Below are 21,698 nucleotides of genomic sequence, written 5' to 3'. Positions count from 1 at the left end.
AACTAAAGAGTAGCCCATTTCTGCTCTGCTTGCTTTTACAACTCTGAGAAAAAGTGCAACACAGACAGCAGCTGCCTCTGATCATCCTATACACCATCCTTTCAGAAGCTTTGCCTTTACACAGCCTGTCCACATGCACTGTGGTGTGCATGCGGTCCTAAATTCTGCTGGCTGTAACCGGAAAACAGTCTACCTCTCTGAGGCGTCCGCATGGTCCTAAAGCACACCGGTGCTGTGTATCACAGTGCATTGATAAAACTGGTCGGGGACAAAAATGTTATTTTAGAATGTAGGGGTGTCATGTCCCCCCGTCCCCAGTGAAAGTTGTGCCCCTGCCATTATCGGTTATACATTGCTGATCTATCTATATCATTTGGTATTAACATGAGGCCTATTATGCCTGGAACCCGCTCCCTCCTCTCTCTCTTCCCTCAGTTTTGAATTCAGACCATAGTCCTCTCCTCCATAGCTTCATTCCACCGTCTGTCTGTCTTCATTTTGATACTAATCACTTCATTAAACATATCAGCACTGCACTGCCACTGAGGTTAGATGGTGTGGCATGAGCTAAAACGGGCTTTGGAACGTTTCGTTTCTTTGTTTGTGTATTCAACAGTCACAGTCACACATATTGGATCAAATAACCACGGTGAGCTTCGAGGCTCCCAGTTGGTTTTACTCCCTCTGTTTAACATTGCTTTCTGACACACAATGCACCAGCCAAGTAGATTTCTAGTTCAAACATTTCCGAGTCTGTCTACCTTGTTCTTTGCACACAAAGAAACTGTTAATTTCAAGCATCACAGTGCCGACTATGCCGTGTTGGACTCAATGTATATCACCTTGATATAGGCTAAGTATACATCCGTTTTGCATACCATTGTTTGCCCAGCCATCCTAACCTAGATCCCTTTCTTAAACAACACTGGAGGGATGAGATGAGAGCTGAATCGAGAAAAAGCAGCAAACAAACACTGTTTGAAGGAGAATTCCCAGTTTACATTCCTCATATGGCACATATAAAGGCCCTGTGAAGGCGAGAGGGCTATGAGAGAGTATTGCTTGTATCTACAGTAACAATACAGCCGAACAAGGAAGGCTGGTAGCTTTGTTTTGTTTTATTCTTTCTTTCCCAGCTTTCCAATTACATTTATAAAGTCAATAGAGTCAGGCTAAAGAAAGCAGTCTTTGCTGCTCTTTCTGCTCTGAGAAAAGGAAAGTCAAAATGTCATCCTCTTTTGTGTGTGTGCCTTCGTGCTCACCTATGTGTGCACGTGCAAATTTATGTGTGCGTGTTTGACAGGGTGTGCGCTAGTGCAGTGTTTCCCAACCCTGGTCCTCCAGTACCCCCAACAGAACACATTTTCATTGTATCCCTGGACAAGTGCACCTGATTCAACTTGTCAACTAATCATCAGGCCCTCATTGAGTTGAATGAGGTGTGCTTGTCCAGGGATACAATGAAAATGTGTTCTGTTGGGGGTACTGGAGGACCCTCTCTGATACAGAGAGGTTCAGAGAACATGTCCGGTAGTGGCATTTCGCTGGCATTTTTTATGTACGGCTAGCAGTTGATGTCAGTTCTCTATCTGTCCCTCTATCTTCTGTCCCAGGCTTTTGACATTTACATTTACATTTAAGTCATTTAGCAGACGCTCTTATCCAGAGCGACTTACAAATTGGTGCATTCACCTTATGACATCCAGTGGAACAGTCACTTTACAATAGTGCATCTAAATCTTAAAGGGGGGTGAGAGGGATTACTTAACCTATCCTAGGTATTCCTTAAAGAGGTGGGGTTTCAGGTGTCTCCGGAAGGTGGTGATTGACTCCGCTGTCCTGGCGTCGTGAGGGAGTTTGTTCCACCATTGGGGGGCCAGAGCAGCGAACAGTTTTGACTGGGCTGAGCGGGAGCTGTACTTCCTCAGTGGTAGGGAGGCGAGCAGGCCAGAGGTGGATGAACGCAGTGCCCTTGTTTGGGTGTAGGGCCTGATCAGAGCCTGGAGGTACTGAGGTGCCGTTCCCCTCACAGCTCCGTAGGCAAGCACCATGGTCTTGTAGCGGATGCAAGCTTCAACTGGAAGCCAGTGGAGAGAACGGAGGAGAGGGGTGACGTGAGAGAACTTGGGAAGGTTGAACACCAGACGGGCTGCGGCGTTCTGGATGAGTTGAAGGGGTTTAATGGCACAGGCAGGGAGCCCAGCCAACAGCGAGTTGCAGTAATCCAGACGGGAGATGACAAGTGCCTGGATTAGGACCTGCGCCGCTTCCTGTGTGAGGCAGGGTCGTACTCTGCGGATGTTGTAGAGCATGAACCTACAGGAACGGGCCACCGCCTTGATGTTGGTTGAGAACGACAGGGTGTTGTCCAGGATCACGCCAAGGTTCTTAGCGCTCTGGGAGGAGGACACAATGGAGTTGTCAACCGTGATGGCGAGATCATGGAACGGGCAGTCCTTCCCCGGGAGGAAGAGCAGCTCCGTCTTGCCGAGGTTCAGCTTGAGGTGGTGATCCGTCATCCACACTGATATGTCTGCCAGACATGCAGAGATGCGATTCGCCACCTGGTCATCAGAAGGGGGAAAGGAGAAGATTAGTTGTGTGTCATCTGCATAGCAATGATAGGAGAGACCATGTGAGGTTATGACAGAGCCAAGTGACTTGGTGTTTAGCGAGAATAGGAGAGGGCCTAGAACAGAGCCCTGGGGGACACCAGTGGTGAGAGTGCGTGGTGAGGAGACAGATTCTCGCCACGCCACCTGGTAGGAGCGACCTGTCAGGTAGGACGCAATCCAAGCGTGGGCCGCGCCGGAGATGCCCAACTCGGAAAGGGTGGAGAGGAGGATCTGATGGTTCACAGTATCGAAGGCAGCCGATAGATCTAGAAGGATGAGAGCAGAGGAGAGAGAGTTAGCTTTAGCAGTGCGGAGCGCCTCCGTGATACAGAGAAGAGCAGTCTCAGTTGAATGACTAGTCTTGAAACCTGACTGATTTGGATCAAGAAGGTCATTCAGAGAGAGATAGCGGGAGAGCTGGCCAAGGACGGTACGTTCAAGAGTTTTGGAGTGAAAAGAAAGAAGGGATACTGGTCTGTAATTGTTGACATCGGAGGGATCGAGTGTAGGTTTTTTCAGAAGGGGTGCAACTCTCGCTCTCTTGAAGACGGAAGGGACGTAGCCAGCGGTCAGAGATGAGTTGATGAGCGAGGTGAGGTAAGGGAGAAGGTCTCCGGAAATGGTCTGGAGAAGAGAGGAGGGGATAGGGTCAAGCGGGCAGGTTGTTGGGCGGCCGGCCGTCACAAGACGCGAGATTTCATCTGGAGAGAGAGGGGAGAAAGAGGTCAGAGCACAGGGTAGGGCAGTGTGAGCAGAACCAGCGGTGTCGTTTGACTTAGCAAACGAGGATCGGATGTCGTCAACCTTCTTTTCAAAATGGTTGACGAAGTCATCTGCAGAGAGGGAGGAGGGGGAGGGGAGGACGATTCAGGAGGGAGGAGAAGGTGACAAAGAGCTTCCTAGGGTTAGAGGCAGATGCTTGGAATTTAGCGTGGTAGAAAGTGGCTTTAGCAGCAGAGACAGAGGAGGAAAATGTAGAGAGGAGGGAGTGAAAGGATGCCAGGTCCGCAGGGAGGCGAGTTTTCCTCCATTTCCGCTCGGCTGCCCGGAGCCCTGTTCTGTGAGCTCGCAATGAGTCATCGAGCCACGGAGCGGGAGGGGAGGACCGAGCCGGCCTGGAGGATAGGGGACATAGAGAGTCAAAGGATGCAGAGAGGGAGGAGAGGAGGGTTGAGGAGGCAGAATCAGGAGATAGGTTGGAGAAGGTTTGAGCGGAGGGAAGAGATGATAGGATGGAAGAGGAGAGAGTAGCGGGGGAGAGAGAGCGAAGGTTGGGACGGCGCGATACCATCCGAGTAGGGGCAGTGTGGGAGGTGTTGGATGAGAGCGAGAGGGAAAAGGATACAAGGTAGTGGTCAGAGACTTGGAGGGGAGTTGCAATGAGGTTAGTGGAAGAACAGCATCTAGTAAAGATGAGGTCGAGCGTATTGCCTGCCTTGTGAGTAGGGGGGGGAAGGTGAGAGGGTGAGGTCAAAAGAGGAGAAGAGTGGAAAGAAGGAGGCAGAGAGGAATGAGTCAAAGGTAGACGTGGGGAGGTTAAAGTCGCCCAGAACTGTGAGAGGTGAGCCGTCCTCAGGAAAAGAGCTTATCAAGGCATCAAGCTCATTGATGAACTCTCCGAGGGAACCTGGAGGGTGATAAATGATAAGGATGTTAAGCTTGAAAGGGCTGGTAACTGTGACAGCATGGAATTCAAAGGAGGCGATAGACAGATGGGTAAGGGGAGAAAGAGAGAATGACCACTTGGGAGAGATGAGGAACCCGGTGCCACCACCCCGCTGAACAGAAGCTCTCGGGTGTGCGAGAACACGTGGGCGGACGAAGAGAGAGCAGTAGGAGTAGCAGTGTTGTCTGTGGTGATCCATGTTTCTGTCAGTGCCAAGAAGTCGAGGGACTGGAGGGAGGCATAGGCTGAGATGAACTCTGCCTTGTTGACCGCAGATTGGCAGTTCCAGAGGCTACCGGAGACCTGGAACTCCACGTGGGTCGTGCGCGCTGGGACCACCAGATTAGGGTGGCCGCGGCCACGCGGTGTGGAGCATTTGTATGGTCTGTGCAGAGAGGAGAGAACAGGGATAAACATGGATAAACAGACACATACACAGACACGCTAATGCAAAGGAGATTGGAATGACAAGTGGACTACACGTCCCGAATGTTCAGAAAGTTAAGCTACGTAGCAAGAATCTTATTGACTAAAATGATTAAAATGATACAGTACTGCTGAAGTAGGCTAGCTGGCAGTGGGTGCGTTGTTGACACTACGCTAATCAAGTCGTTCCGTTGAGTGTAATAGTTTCTGCAGTGCTGCTATTCGGGGGCTAGCTGGCTAGCTAGTAGTGTTGTTTACGTTACGTTGCGTTAAAAGAACAACAATAGCTGGCTAGCTAACCTAGAAAATCGCTCTAGACTACACAGTTATCTTTGATACAAAGACGGCTATGTAGCTAGCTATGTAGCTAGCTACGATCAAACAAATCAAACCGTTGTACTGTAATGAAATGAAATGAAAATGTGATACTACCTGTGAATGCGACCGGGTTGTGAGTCTATTCGGTAGACGTTGGCTAGCTGTTGGCTAGCTAGCAGAGTCTCCTACGTTAAGGACGACAAATAGCTGGCTAGCTAACCTCGGTAAATTAAGATAATCACTCTAAGACTACACACTCTAAACCTAAACAACACAATTATCTTGGATACGAAGATACGAAGACAGCAAAGACAGCTATGTAGCTAGCTAACACTACACTAATCAAGTCGTTCAGTTGAGTGTAATAGTTTCTCCAGTGCAGCTAATCAGTGGACGTTAGCTAGCTGGCTAGTGAAGACTACGTTAGGACGGCGAAATACGATAATTACGCAATTATCTTTGATACAAAGACGGCTATGTAGCTAGCTGAGAAGAAATTGCTAAGATTAGACAAATCAAACCGTTGTGCTATAATGAAATATAATGAAATGTAATTAAATGTAATGAAAAAGTTATACTACCTGCGGCTTTTGAAAATGCTGGAAAAGAGAGATGAGGAACGATGGAGGAGCATTACCATCCCCCTCTGATGTTTGATTTGTGGTGGAATATTCTTATGAACTCCCAACAGCTTTCAAACAGACGGGTTAAAGCCTAGCTGACTAGCTCCCAGATGGATTGTGTGTGTGTGTGTGTGTGTGTGTGTGTGTGTGTGTGTGTGTGTGTGTGTGTGTGTGTGTGTGTGTGTGTGTGTGTGTGTGTGTGTGTGTGTGTGTGTGTGTGTGTGTGTGTGTGTGTGTGTGTGTGGTTTCTCTCAGACTGTAATGGGAAAGTCTCTGTTATTACCACTACAGGGCAGAATCACTATGAAGACGAGAGAGAAATCAGCTCTCCTTGACTTCCTTAAATTCTGCCATCACTCTTTTTAATGCTTCCGTCCTCCTCCCATATTTATGCTGGAAATATTGTGCGTATTGTAAGACAGACGGTCTGCATGACTGTTGAGTGCACAAGCCAATCACATGGCTAGTCTGGGGGAGGTTTCCATGGTGAAACGTTGCGAGGGACTGGCGAAACTCCAGAACTAAGTCTGATCCATTGCTAATATGGTAATATGATATGTACCATTCTCCAGCAGCTGAAAGAAAAAGTGCCCCGACAGGCCTGTCCGCCTATCTGCCAGTCTGAATGTTTGTCTTAAACAGGTGAATTTCTGAAAAGAATGGGAGACGAGGGAAAAATAGATATTTGAAAAAGAACCAGCACAATAGAGAAGCAGCCAGGCGCTAAGGCAGGATTTCCCAAACTCGGTCCTCGGGGCCCCAACGGTTGCACGTTTTGGTTTTTGCTCTAGCACGACACAGCTGATTAAAGTAATCAACTAATCATCAAGTTGTGATAAGATGTAGCAGCTGTGTAGTGCTAGAGCAAAAGCCAAAATGTGCAAACGTTGGGGCCCCGAGGACCGAGTTTGGGAAACGCTGCAGTAAGACGAGGAGACGCGGTGTCTGCTTGGATAAGAAGTTTACTCTTGATCAGCCTTAACTGCTGCTGCCTATAGGGATTGGGTCTAAGCTTTGAGTGTGTCCTGTCCTTGTCCCTTTGTTTGTTGTCCCTGTCACCGTGGTGACCAGTGATCCTGAACCCCTTCCCGAAGTGCCTGCTGTTCTGGCTCTGTTTGTCCCTGCAGGGTTGCTGCCGTTGAGTTGTTAGTTAGGGATGTGGAGAATCAGTGTGTGTCAGTGTGTGTGTGTGCCTGTGTACTCAGCTAGAACTGTGTATATATGCGTATGTGTTTGTGTGTGTGCATGTGTGTGTGAATGCATGCGCCTTTGTGTGTCTTTGTGCTTTTGTGTGTGTGTGTGTGTTTGCCTGCAGTGATGCATGTGTGTGAGTTTGTGTCTTTGCATGTGTGTGTGTGTGTGTGTGTGTGTGTGTGTGTGTGTGTGTGTGTGTGTGTGTGTGTGTGTGTGTGTGTGTGTGTGTGTGTGTGTGTGTGTGTGTGTGTGTGTGTGTGTGTGTGTGTGTGTGTGTGTGTGTGTGTGCGTGTGTGTGTGTTGGCCCGTCAGGGATGCCACCGTTACAGCTACTAGGAAGTGGGTTGCGACATGGTCCGCTCTAAGGAGAACGTCCAGAAATAGACCCTATGCCCTCATCTAACTGATTTATTCACTTGCTCCCTTTTCTTCCCCCTTTCACCAGAATGCACTTAACTCTATCCTTGGTTAAATAGCCTCATGTCAGTGCACGTGCATGCCTGTGCGTGCGTGTGTGTGCGAGTGCATGCTCGTGACTGTTTGTGTGTAAGTGTTTTAAGGGAGAGGGACCATGGTGTACCCTGTCGTCCCGGGTGATGTTTGTTGCACAAAGAACTGATAACAAAGTACATGACATCCTTTTGTAGGTCTTTTTTAGTTTCTCATAAACTTACCCTGCCGGTAAGGTGGTCACTGCTGGGCAGGCTAGCTGAGTATGCAGGAAGGACACAGGCTTCCTAGCACCATTTAAACACACTCGATAACCCCCTTAAGCCGAGTGGTGGACAATAACACCTAAAACCCCTTAAAACAACCCTGCCCATCGCTCCATCCCTCCATCCCTCCCTCCCCCACCCAAGGCCAAATATGGATGGATAGTGTGATAGTAGTGAAGGAGAGTATGGGGATGAAGGGATGAGGAGGTGGAAAGAAAAGTGGTAACAGTTTGGGACAGTTGTGGTGCAGGAGCCCAGCCCAATAAAGGCACACACCCAGATGCCCTTATGATCCTGTCGTGACAATGGCCCAAATCCACTCCCGAAACACACACAACACACACACATTCCCCACAACCCACACACACAGAAAAGTCTAAACACTTCTGGTCAAAAGTAGTACACTAATATGGGGCATAGTGTTCCATTTGGGATACAACCTATGTTAGACAAATGCACTGTAGACCACTGAGTCTCTCTCTCTCTCTCTCTCTCTCTCTCTCTCTCTCTCTCTCTCTCTCTCTCTCTCTCTCTCTCTCTCTCTCTCTGAAACACACCGACATGATAGTATGAGCTAAGCTGACAGAATGAGCACGTTTCACACTTTTTAGGGCTGAGTGTGTACGACAGGCCTTTCTCTCTGCGCGGGGTGATTTTCAGATCTATGTGAAGTCTGGTTACTTTCTCAGCAACTCATATTCTCATGAGCCCATTCCGCCTCGAGGCCGTGTCCCAAATGGCACGCTATGCCCTATTGTACGTAGCGCTTCACTTTTCACCAGGGCCCATAGTAGTGCACTATATCGGGAACAGGTTACCATCTGGGCTGCAGGCTAGTCTTTACCCTCATGAGGGAAGAATGGCTCATGAAAGATCTCCACGACCACAGTGCTACCTGATCTAGGAGACGGTAATGGGCATCCGTTGACAAGGGGTGAGTACCACGCGGCACCCTATTCCCTTACATGGTGCACTACTTTTGACCAGAACCAATAGGGCTTTGGTCAAAATAAGTGCACTTTAAAATGGAGTAGGCTGCCATTAGGACACAGCCATGGTGGTACCAGATACAGGGCACAGTAAAAAGCATCCTATTGGCTGCTGACCCCATAGTGGGTCATCCAGGGTTCAGTTATGGTCCCCAGGGGATAGAGCTTGACTCTGATGAAAGAGAGCCTTTATCACTTTCTGGCAGGGTAATTTAGGTCACTATGGTGCCAGCCAATCAGCCATGCATCCTAGGGGGTAAGGGCTTTGTGTGTGTTTGGGGTAAAGTGTGAATATGATTTCATTGCATTTACTTTCTGGGTGTGTTTGTAAATGTGTGTGTTTACTGTCTGTGTGTTAAGTGTGTGTGAGTGATAGTTAGTGACATGGGGTGCTTAGCAGAGAGGATTTGGAAGGAGCAATTGGGATTGGCCTGATAGGATTTCCCCTGGTGTTGGCCCTGCCCTAGGGGGAAGTGTCACCTGTCTTCAGCATGGAGCAAAACAGCAGTTGCATTTAACTGCCCAAGGTCCTGCACTGCCATCTCCAACTCTGACCAGTAGCATCTCCTCAATCCTGAAGGACTGATAAGGACAAAGCCAGAGGCACTGCAGACCACTGCTGCTGGAGTGACCTGATTGGCTGGGGATAAAAGTAGTGATTTTATATTTTTCCGACATATCCCCAGTTCTGCCAGCCGTATCTGGGAACAGAAGGGCAGGGATAGGTCAAAGTATTTCAACCCCTTGAGTCAACTGAGGCTAAGGCAGCCTCAACTTACTGCTCCCTAAACATCCTCTCCCCTCACAGGCATGGCCATGCGCTAATCAGATTATTCCATACTACCCTCCAATAACCTCCTAGTCACATCTGATCTTTAACACAACTCTGCGTATCCATAACTTCTCCCGACTGCCTCCAGCAGCAGCAGCAACAGCAGCAGCCACTCTTCTTTCCCTCCATCACCACCTTCCCCAGTGGTTGTCAGAGTGGCAGGACTGGCATCCACCTACGGCTCGCCCCTGGCACTACCCAGCATGAGACCTACTCTGTCTGCCTGCCTCCTCCGCACCCACCGCCACTAAGCACTCTAGGCTTACATCAAACCCAGATATAATGCAGGGATGGAAGGAGGGTGGCACGCAGTACGGCTTGTCCTGAGCACCTTCATAATGACATGCTGCCCCCTGTGTCCGGGCAGTGTCCAGACCAAGAAGGGCAACTGGGGCTGCCATAGGCAGGTCCATATCCTCAGGCTCAGTCAGTAGTACTCTGTGCCAATGAGAGGGGTAGTTAAGAATATGCCAGTCAGGAAGTAAGAGGCCCTAATGGGACTGGATGAGACGACATGACAGCGCCAGGGCCATTACAGCCACTGAGAGAGCCCTGTCAGACCTTGAGTGGAAGGAGAGAGAGAGAGAGAGAGAGAGAGCGAGAGAGAGAGAGAGAGCACAATGTCTTGAGTAAAATCCAAATTGGATTTATACCAAAACATCGCATGACTGATCATATTTACACCCTACACACAAAAATATACATTTGCTTTATCGACTTCCAAAAAGCATTTGATTCTATTTGGCATACAGGACGGTTCTACAAAGTTATTGAAAGTGGTGTAAAGGGTAAAACATATGACATAATTAAATCAATGTATACTGGAAATATGTGCAGCATTAAAATTGTTAAGAAAATAACAGATTTCTTTAACCAGAGGCGGGGCCTCCGCCAGGGTTGCAATCTGAGCCCTGCACACTTCAATATTTACATCAACGAATTGGCCACTATTCTAGAAAAATCCTCAGCCCCTGGTGTTAGTCTCCACAATTCAGAGGGTAAATGCCTACTCTTTGCAGATGACCTATGCCTGCCGTCACCCACAGCAGATGGCCTACAGCAGAGCCTGAACCTGCTAGAGCAGTACTGTCAGACCTGGAAGAAATATTTTCCAAAGAAGATCCAGATCTCAGGGAATTAGGCCAAAGTTCTCAATTGGTACAAAATATATAGAGTACTGCACACACTACAATTACTTAGGTTTAAAAATAAGCTCAACTGGACACCTTAATGAGGCAGTGAATGAACACCTCTCTGATGGGAGTAGGCTACCCGTCCTGTTGAGGGAGGACGCAGAGTGTTGTGGGTTGGCAACGCACTACATCTGCCATAAGATGAGGGACCGTGTCTGACAGACCAATCAACCTGCACATGTCCTCTACTGTATGCTTATTGTTATTGTTCATTGAGAGAGAGAGAGAGAGAGAGAGAGAGAGAGAGAGAGAGAGAGAGAGAGAGAGAGAGAGAGAGAGAGAGAGAGAGAGAGAGAGAGAGAGAGAGAGAGAGAGAGAGAGAGAGAGAGAGAGAGAGAGAGAGAGAGAGAGACAAAGAGAGACAGACCAAGAGACAGAGAGTGAGAGCAGTCGATGGAGATGAACAAAGTGATTAGAGATGGAGAGAGATGGATGTGGAGAGAGAACAAGAGAACAACAAAAAAAAGCCACAGGATGGACGTGACAGAGTTGAAGGATGGAGGCTGGCTGTAGTGTGTGTGTTTGAGGGGAGGTCTGTCCCTGTTGGTTCCTCTGTGCTGTTGTGTTGCCTGTTCATGGAGTGAAACAGCCGTAGAGCTAGAAGACGGATCTTTGTGCAACGTCATGCCGGGAAAGAAGCAGCAACAACAAACCGGTGTGACAGCCAACAGCCAGCTACATGAATACAGGCCTCTTCAATTTTCTATTTAATGGGTTTTCTTTGCTTTGATCTCTGTGATGAAAGCAACAGTACAGTGTCCAATATGTCACCGAAGAAGAAGCCTACCACCAGGACAACCAAAACATTTAGGGAGGTGTTTAACTCCCTGGGCTTTGATTTCTTGTCTAAATTGAGGATTATGTTGGATTAACCCAATGTTGTGATCCCCCTTCCCCTAAAAAGGATGTTTACTCAAAATGTGTAATCCTGTACGCCTTCCTGAACTGTCATATTTATAGAACAAGATAGATTCAAGCGTCCACTTGTGAGAGGTTTCGACAAGCTAAGGACCTGCTCTTATTAGCGCAGTACGTGAGTTGTATCATCCTAACCGGTGAATACAATGAGTGTGGTGCAAGCCCAAATGTAAGCCTACCCTCTCCATTTTAAACCGGAACCTTCCTCTCAGTCAGAATACTACTTACACCATTTCCCATTTGAACGCCAACATAAAAGTAGAAACATCATCCTCTTTGTTGCTCTCACACTGGAATCCCATCCATCCATCCACACCTTAATTGAGGCTCTCTCCACCGATGTTTCGAGTGATGTTTATCACCGTGGCAACATTGCTGCCCCTGCAGATCGTGGTTGTGTTGTCTTGTGTGAGGATTACCATAACAACAGAGCTTTAATTCCAGTAACACTGGACCCGGCTCCTCTGTGGATCGGCTCGCCTGGCGGGCTTGTCTTAACTGGTATTAGCAGGCGTGGGCAGGGAGCTAATGCTATCGCCCGTCTGAGAGGCTGATCTCGCCTGGGGGGGCCCATACGGCCCGCACGAGGGCCTAGTGTTGATGTTCCACTGTTCAGTACACTCCCCCTAAGGTAAGCCCCAACCTTAGCCCTTACCATGTCAGGCACCCCTAGCAAGTGTCCACCCAACCCCAGAGTGCCTGCCTGCTGCTCGGCTAACTAGTGATCAGCGCTGTCCACCAGGCAAATGGGTAGGTGGGTCACTGCATGCTGCCTCTCAGTGGGCGCTTATTGCAACCTGCAGCCCGGTGGGACGAGGGGGCGTTGGAAGAAGAAGAGGCCGAGACGACATGTCATCACGGCTAAGCTGGCGGAGTGGAGCGAGGCAGAGGGAGGAGGAGGAGGAGGAGGGGTAGGGGGGTGCGGGGGCATGAGCTGACCCTGTAAGGAGAGGAGATTAGGGAGAATAATGAAAGGGGTCTTGGCAGTGCTTAACTAATATGTGAAGTAATCTGAAGAAAATGTGTGGAGAGGAAATGTCAGCTGTGTGTGTGCAACAGCGTGACAATGCAACTGTGTGTCTGAGTGTGTTTGTGTGTTCTCGTGTGTGTGAGTGTTATTTGCATGGAGGATTGCTGCAGTCAGGCCTACTGAAAGAATTCTAACAGCCTCTTAAGCAAACAAGTGTCGGAGCATGGAAAATTAATTTCAGGCCTCCTCAAAAGAACAGCCCGACCGTTGACATGGAGTGCCTGCGAGAGACTAACAGAGTCAGTTAGGTCTCACTACACACACACACACACACACACACACACACACACACACACACACACACACACACACACACACACACACACACACACACACACACACACACACACACACACACACACACACACACACACACACACACACACACACACACACACACATACTTGGCAGTACCTTGGCTGAGTCTCCGACCTGTGATCTCCAGATGTAGGACAGGGCCATACGCCCAGGCTGTGAGACCTGCTGTAACCCAACCTGACCCCAGGCTTAGCCCAATACAGCCCAGGCTGTGAGACCGGCTGTACCCCAACCTGACCCCAGGCTTAGCCCCATACAGCCCAGGCTGTGATACCTGCTGTAACCCAACCTGACCCCAGGCTTAGCCCCATACAGCCCAGGCTGTGAGACCTGCTGTAACCCAACCTGACCCCAGGCTTAGCCCCATACAGCCCAGGCTGTGAGACCTGCTATAACCCAACCTGACCCCAGGCTTAGCCCCATACAGCCCAGGCTGTGAGACCGGCTGTAACCCAACCTGACCCCAGGCTTAGCCCCATACAGCCCAGGCTGTGAGACCTGCTGTAACCCAACCTGACCCCAGGCTTAGCCCCATACAGCCCAGGCTGTGAGACCGGCTGTAACCCAACCTGACCCCAGGCTTAGCCTCATACAGCCCATGCTGTGAGACCTGCTGTAACCCAACCTGACCCCAGGCTTAGCCCCATACAGCCCAGGCTGTGAGACCTGCTGTAACCCAACCTGACCCCAGGCTTAGCCCCATACAGCCCAGGCTGTGAGACCTGCTATAACCCAACCTGACCCCAGGCTTAGCCCCATACAGCCCAGGCTGTGAGGCCTGCTGTAACCCAACCTGACCCTAGGCTTAGCCCCATACAGCCCATGCTGTGAGACCGGCTGTAACCCAACCTGACCCCAGGCTTAGCCCCATACAGCCCAGGCTGTGAGACCTGCTGTAACCCAACCTGACCCCAGGCTTAGCCCCATACAGCCCAGGCTATGAGACCGGCTGTAACTCAACCTGACCCCAGGCTTAGCCCCATACAGCCCAGGCTTTGGACTGTTGAGCTCAGGTGAAAGACTGATACCCTGATGTAATACTGAGTCGGAGACTCCTCTCAGGCATGCAATGGGATAGAACATGCCGTCTCAAGTTCTCTGGCCTCTTTTCACACTCCTTCTTTATCACATGTGACCGGCCAGCTCGATTCGGTCTTATGTAGCAACATTTGAAACAATGTTTTTTACATTGGATAAATGTCGAGACTCAGAACTAGAAAACGGTGCATCATACGTTACAGTTGAAGAACAATGGGAAAGTAATTCCGCTTTTTGAAAGTTGATAGACTTCTAAAATCGCTTTTGAGAAAATTGCCCTTCAATGTTTTGGTACACCTACCGGAGAGCTCTTCTTTGTCTACACCCATTCAACATTTTCACTGTAGCGCCACACAGCTCTTTAAGGATTCACATGAGGCCTTGTATTGAACAATCAAAGATTTCAAGACTAAAGGCTGGTTTATACTATGGGTGAGTTCATCAATTTAAACTGAAGCGCCAGAGTGTTTTCGGAGCGTTTGTAAACTCAGTGTTGTGAGATTGCCCATTAGTAAATACAGATATATTTGCTCTCTGAGCATTCGGAGCAGCACTCTGGCCGCTCTGACCGAAGAGTACTGTTGATTTGAGTGTTCTAACCTAACAACCGCAGTCAAGCACAAAGCTAACTGGCTAACGCTACTTCCAGACACAAATGAGAGTCTTTTTCCGTGGCTAAACCAACTAGGCTCAGAATTTAACAATCGTATTCATCATTTACAGATGTCATACAAGTTTGTTATTAAGGCACATGAAAGTTCACATGTTCCAGAAGGCATTTCTTCCAAAAATAGGCATTTTGATAACAAAAATAAGAAGTTTACTTTCAAATGCCTCTCCTGTGAAGTAATGGCGCGCGACATATGCCGAGTTTCCTGAAAAGAGTCACATATACTGGCCCCATTTCATTCTCATTCTCACTCTCTCTCTCATTCTCTAGCATGTTCTCTCTAAATCAGCTGTGAGATCTGAACAGATGCAGACACACACACTCCCATACACACACACTCCCATACACACACACTCCCATACACACACACTCCCATACACACACACTCCCATACACACACACTCCCATACACACACACTCCCATACACACACACGTGTGACTGGTGGTTAACCAATGAGGAAGAAAATGCCCATCTCTCTCTCTCTCTCCCCTCTCTCTCTCTCTCGCACTCTCTCTCTCTCTCTCTCTCTCTCTCTCTCTCTCTCTCTCTCTCTCTCTCTCTCTCTCTCTCTCTCTCTCTCTCTCTCTCTCTCTCGCTCCCACGTATGCACACACGCTGTCGGGGAAAGTCTAATCAATAATGAGGGGAGACAAGGTCAATCACCAATCAGGATATTACTTTATTTAACATTTATTAATAACATCAATTAAATATTGCAATAATGAAGCTGGTCGACGACCCACCCGTAGGTGACTCGTTGAGAGACCAACGAGCGGATTTGAGTCACAGCATTTTATAGCTAAGTACATCCTCCTGAATGTTCATTACAAACAACAGATGTATGGAATGGGTCAAAGGGTTAGGATTCGTATGAAAGATAGTAATAATTCACAGCAGACAGTATCTACGGTAAAGACTGTAAGCATTTCACTGTTAGTCGATGCCTGTTGTTTACGAGGAATGTAACAAACAAGGGCGTCACAGGTTACCAGGAGTGGTGGGTAGGAGTCAAGCGCATAGAGCAGATGGTTCGGTGATTTTTGTTATATTTATTCTCCGGCACAAAACGGTCACGCCAAATTACAGGGCGCATAACATTGACCAGCCCAAACACAGGACAAACAGTGCGGAGAAAACAACAATGAGAACACATCCACAACCGACAGAGAACAAAAATAATCCCGCACAAACCTAAGCGGGTAAAACAGGCTTAAATAGACAAAAATCAAGGAACAGGTCCAACTAATAAGACTAAACTAACAGAAAAGGAAGAAGGGATCGGTGGCGGCTAGTAGACTGGCGACGACGACCACCGAGCACCACCCGAACAGGCAGTGTAGGGTACGTCATGCGACTGAAATGTTGCGGGTGAGGAGAGCGCTGGGCATGCAGGGCATCTTGATGTTATGACTTGCATTATCTGAATTAGGCTAATAATAAAATATAATTATAGAGTTGAAGTCGGAAGAATACATACACCTTAGCCAAGTACATTTGAACTCAGTTTTTCACAATTCCTGACATTTAATCCTAATAAAAATTCCCTGTTTTAGGTTAGTTAGGATCACCACTTTATTTTAAGAATGTGAAATGTCAAAATAATAGTAGGGAGAATGGTTTATTTCAGCTTTTCTTTCTTTCATCACATTCCCAGTGGGTCCGAAATGTACATACACTCAATTAGTATTTGGTAGCATTGCCTTTAAATTGTTTAACTTGGGTCAAACATTTCAGGTAGCCTTCCACAAGCTTCACACAATACATTGGGTGAATTTTGGCCCATTCCTCTTGACAGAGCAAGTGTAACTGAGTCAGGTTTGTAGGCCTTGCTCGCACACGCTTTTTCAGTTCAGCCCACACATTATCTATAGAATTGAGGTCAGGGATTTGTGATGGCCACTCCAATACCATGACTTTGTTACCCTTAAGCCATTTTGCCACAACTTTGTAAGTATGCTTGGGGTCATTGTCCATTTGGAAGACCCTTTTGCGACCAAGCTTTAACTTCCTGACTGATGTCTTGAGATGTTGTTTCAATATATCCACATCATTTTCCTCACCCATGATGCCATCTATTTTGTAAAGTGCACCAGTCCCTATTGCAGCAAAGCACCCCCACAACATGATGCTGCCACCCCCGTGCTTCATGGTTGGGATGGTATTCTTCAGCTTGCAAGCCTTCCCCTTCTTCCTCCAAATATAACACTGGTCATTATGGCCAAACAGTTCTATTTTGGTTTCGTCAGACCGAAGGAAATTTCTCCAAAAAGTATGATCTTTGTCCCCATGTGCAGTTACAAACCATAGTCTGGCTTTTTTATGAAGGTTTTGGAGCAGTGGCTTCTTCCTTGCTGAGCGGCCTTTCCGGTTATTGTCACGCCTTGGTCATTGTATCTTGTGTTTTTGTTATATGTTTGGGTAGGCCAGGGTGTGACATGGGTTTATATGTTGTATTTCGTATTGGGGTTTGTATTAATTGGGAGTGTGTATTAGTAGGGGTGTGTCTAGTTAGGCTTGGCTGCCTGAGGCGATTCCTAATTGGAGTCAGCTGATTCTAGTTGTCTCGGATTGGGAACCGTATTTAGGTAGCTTGAGTGCGCGTTGTATTTCGTGGGCGATTGTACCTGTCTTGGTGTTAGTCACCAGATAGGCTGTATTAGTTTCACTCGTTTGTTGTTTTCGTATTTTCAGTTATTTCATGTACCGCATATATCTTCATTAAAAGTCATGAGTAACCTACACGCTGCATTTCGGTCTGACTCTCTCCAAACAACAGACGAAGTTCATTACAGTTATGTCGATATAGGTACCACTATTCACCCAACTTATTGTAGGAAGCTTGTAGAAGGCTACCCGAAATGTTTGACCCAAGTTAAACAATTTAAAGGCAATGCTACTGAATACTAATTAAGTGTATGTAAACGTCTGACCCACTGGGATGTGATGAAAGAAAGAAAAGCTGAAATAAAACGTTCTCTCTACTATTATTCTGACATTTCACATTCTTAAAATAAAGTGGTGATCCTAACTGACATTGGACAGGGAATTTTTTACAAGGACTAAATGTCAGGAATTGTGAAAAACGGAGTTGAAATGTATTTGGCTAAGGGGTATGTAAACTTCCAACTTAAACTGTAGGTATTTCAGACTGGGTCAGCGAGAGATTGAAAGTGTCAGTGAAGATACTTGCCAGCTAGCAATCAATTTCTGATTTATATCCATTTATGTGGCAGATCACGCCCACGTGAATGTTTTATTGTTCAGTAGCCGCCATATTTTTGGAACATATTTTGTTGAGCGACCTTTATTCCATCAATGCTATACATCAAATGCGTATCATTTATTCGGTGGCAGAGGAGTAGCGTTTTGAGTTTTCTTCAAAAAGGTTAAATGGTGGAAACTCCATCATGGCCGACCTTATGGGTCCTAGAGGCAAATGTGTTCCTTGTTAGGTAAGGAACTTCAGTACGGAATTTCCCTAATTCTAGGTCACATGGCGTGAGGGGCATGACTTGCAGGTAGGGTTGCAAAATACTGTTAACTTTTCCAAAATTCCCAGGTTTTTCAGAAATCCCGGTTGAAAGATTCCTGTACAACAGTATACTGTAAAATAGTAATAATATAAATAATGTACTGTAACATACTGTTCCTTTCCTTTCTTTTACAGTAACTTACAGGTAAACAACAAGACATTTTTTTTACGTGTATCCACTTTTGTGTCCATTCACTCCATTCTCTCTCTATTAATAGCTGCCATTCATTCCATTGTTTGCTTGTTCGCCAGTGCTGTATAATCTCCCTCTCTCTTTCTATCCTCTTCCCATTGTCTCTCTTTCTCTCTCTCTCTCTCTCTCTCTCTCTCTCTCTCTCTCTCTCTCTCTCTCTCTCTCTCTCTCTCTCACTCACTCACTCACTCACTCACTCACTCACTCACTCACTCACTCACTCACTCGCTCACTCGCTCTCTCTCTCAATATCCAGGGGATGATAGAAAAGGCGAGGGAAAGTGGGGATCTCTGTCTCTTCTCTTCCACCCTCTCCGGTTCTCTCCTTCCTCATATTTCTCTCTCTCTCTCCTCTCTCCATATTCCCCTCTCTTTCTCGCCCGCTCCCCCGCTCCCCCCTTTCTCTTTGTCCACCATGTACTCCCACCCTCAATCCCTCCTTCCTCCTTCGAGTCATCTGCTGCTCCCTGACTTGACACGTTTTGCTCAGTGTGTCTGTCCAGCCCCATCACAGTGCTAGCCGAGCTGACAGATAGCCACAGCAGAGTATAATACAGCACAGCGCTAAGGGCCTTTGGCCTGCATTCCAAATGGCACCCTATTCCCTTCAGTTCATTACTTTTGACCAGGGCTCAGAATTCTCTGGTAAAATCCAGTGCACTAAATAGGACTAAGGTTGATATTTGAGACATTGCCAAAGTCCACAGCACAATATACAGCGGTAAGGGCCTCTGACCAGCTGACCTGTCTCTGTCCCTCACTCCTTAAAATCACTGTGTGTGTGTGTGTGTGTGTGTGTGTGTGTGTGTGTGTGTGTGTGTGTGTGTGTGTGTGTGTGTGTGTGTGTGTGTGTGTGTGTGTGTGTGTGTGTGTGTGTGTGTGTGTGTGTGTGTGTGTGTGTGTGTGTGTGTGTGTCTGTGTGTCTGTGTACCTGTGTACCTGTGTTCCCCCCTGTCCCTCACTCCTTAAATTAAAGCACTGACATCATCAAAGAGGGGCACGTTGGGAGACAGTTCTTAACCCCAGGGATAATCATTGGACTATGGACGTACATAAAACACATTCTAATGTGTTGTTTCTATATGCGAGGGATAATATACATTTTGACTCATTGTTTTTGGATGTTCTTCTCAAATAACTATTTTAGTCGACAGTTTTAGACCTTGTGTACAGTGGTGGTTGCCTCACTTGAAATTCCTGGCCTCTTTTGAGTTAAAGACACCTCATCAGCACTATTCTGTTGGAGTGTTTCCCACTGATGCTTTGCTACACACACACTCATACACACACTCCCATACACACACACTCATACATGCACGCATGTACACCGACGTCGTTATAACGGCTTACATCAAATCAAATGACAATTTACGCTGAGTATACCAAACATCAGGAACACCTTACTAATATTTAGTTGCCTCAATTCGTCAGGGCAAGGACTCTACAACGTGTTGTACTACTACCATACCCCATTCAAAGGCACTTGTTTTTTGTCTTGCCTATTCACCCTCAATGTCACACACACACAATCCATGTCTCAATTGTCTCAAGGCTTAGGAATCCTTATTTAACCTGTCTCCTCCCCTTCATCTACACTGGCTAGCTCGATAGTCCTCTATGTGCGCCAGAAGAGGAAAGAACTTATCCCAGCCATTAAAGCTGCCAGGGCACGTGGGGACATTGCTTGCATATGCTATGACAGGCTCATTGTCCACGCTCCCTCCCAAAAGCCTGGTAGTGATGAAAAAAGAGCCAAGCAATTGGGTTCGTAGCTTTAACCCCTCAGTACACACACACACACACACACACACACACACACACACACACACACACACACACACACACACACACACACACACACACACACACACACACACACACACACACACACACACACACACACACACACACACACACACACACACACACACACACACACACACACACACACACACACACACACCTATTGATTAATGGACTGCTGAATGTATATTTTTTTCACTTGCTTTGTTTGCTCTTTTCCATATTATGTCTGTCTCTGATAAGCTACCCAGGAAAGGGCTGAAAATAGCCCATATTAATATATGTAGCCTTAGAAATCAATAACTTGCTAACATCAAATAACAGTAATATATCAGCCATTTCTGAGAATCACTTAGATAAGTCATTTGATCATACATCAGTAGAAATACAAGGGTATAACATCTATAGAAGAGACAGAAATCCTCATGGGGGAGGTGTTGCTGTGTATTCAGAGCCACATGTAAACAAGGAGCCCTACTTTCTTGGGGACCTGAATATTGACTGGTTTTCATCGGGCTGTCCACTCAAGAGGAAGCATCTCACTGTAATCAGTGTCTGTAATTTAGTTCAAGTTACTAGTCAACCAGGGTGTGTACAAACACTACAGAGACAAGATCATCCCATTTTTACTAATACTGTAGAACTGTGTTCTAAAGCTGTATCCGTACCCATTGGATGCAGTGATCACAATATAGTGGTTATATCCAGAAAAGCCGAAGTTCCAAAAGCTGAGCCTAAAATAGTGAATAAGAGATCAATACAAAACATTTATGCGGATGATGTTAAAACATATGTGTTGGTTTGATGTGATTCGTAGGAACCATACAGGTGCTACACTTGATGAATTTGGGAAATTGCTTCTTCCAATTGTTAATAAACATGTACCTCTTAAGAAACGGACTGTTAGACCTGTTAAGGCACCGTGGACTGATGAGGAAAGAAAAATGGAATAAAATCAACCAAAGAAAGAAGACTGTATTACGACGCCAAGATCAATGACATAAAGAATGATGAGAAAAAAAATGTCGGAGTACTTTAAATTCAATTATGGGCAGAAAGACTAATTCAACTCCATCTTTCATCAAATCAGAAGATTTATTAATCACAAAACCATTTGATGTTGTTATTTGAATGATTACACCATTGTTAAAGCGGGCAAACTTAGGCAGGAAATGCCAACAACGAAGAGTGCAAAATAATTATTAGAATAATGAATGAAAAGCATTGCAAGTTTGAAGTTAGTGTGGGAGAGGTGGAAAAATTATTATCGATCAGTAATGACAAACCTGGCATTGACAACTTAGATGGGAAACTATTGAGGATGGTAGCTGACTCTATAGCTACTCCTATAGCTATCTGTCATATCTTTAATCTGAGCCTAGAGGAAAGTATTTTTCCTCAGGCCTGGAGGGAAGCCAAAGTCATTCCACTACTCAAGAGTTGTAAAGCGGCCTTTACTGGTTCTAACAGCAGACCTATGAGCTTGCTGCCAGCTCTTAGCAAACTGTTGGAAAACATTGTGTTTGACCAAATACCATGCTATTTCTCTGTAAAACAATGACAACATACATTCAGCATGCTTAAAGAGAAGGGCACTCAACAAGTACTGCTCTGACACAAAT

At 46.7% G+C, this 21,698-nt stretch overlaps 1 protein-coding gene across 1 annotated transcript in view; it reads left to right on the top strand.

Moving 5' to 3' along the window:
• The window catches only part of LOC123990903 (alpha-(1,6)-fucosyltransferase-like), a 155,150-nt gene that overhangs the window by 20,626 nt on the left and 112,826 nt on the right, over window positions 1-21,698 (top strand). The gene's annotated exons all lie outside the window — the stretch shown is intronic.

The sequence above is a fragment of the Oncorhynchus gorbuscha genome, linkage group LG12 (assembly GCF_021184085.1).
Source record: "Oncorhynchus gorbuscha isolate QuinsamMale2020 ecotype Even-year linkage group LG12, OgorEven_v1.0, whole genome shotgun sequence".
Lineage (NCBI taxonomy): Eukaryota > Metazoa > Chordata > Actinopteri > Salmoniformes > Salmonidae > Oncorhynchus > Oncorhynchus gorbuscha.
The sequence above is the reverse complement of the archived record's forward strand: the minus strand, read 5'-3'. Positions and strand labels throughout refer to the sequence as shown.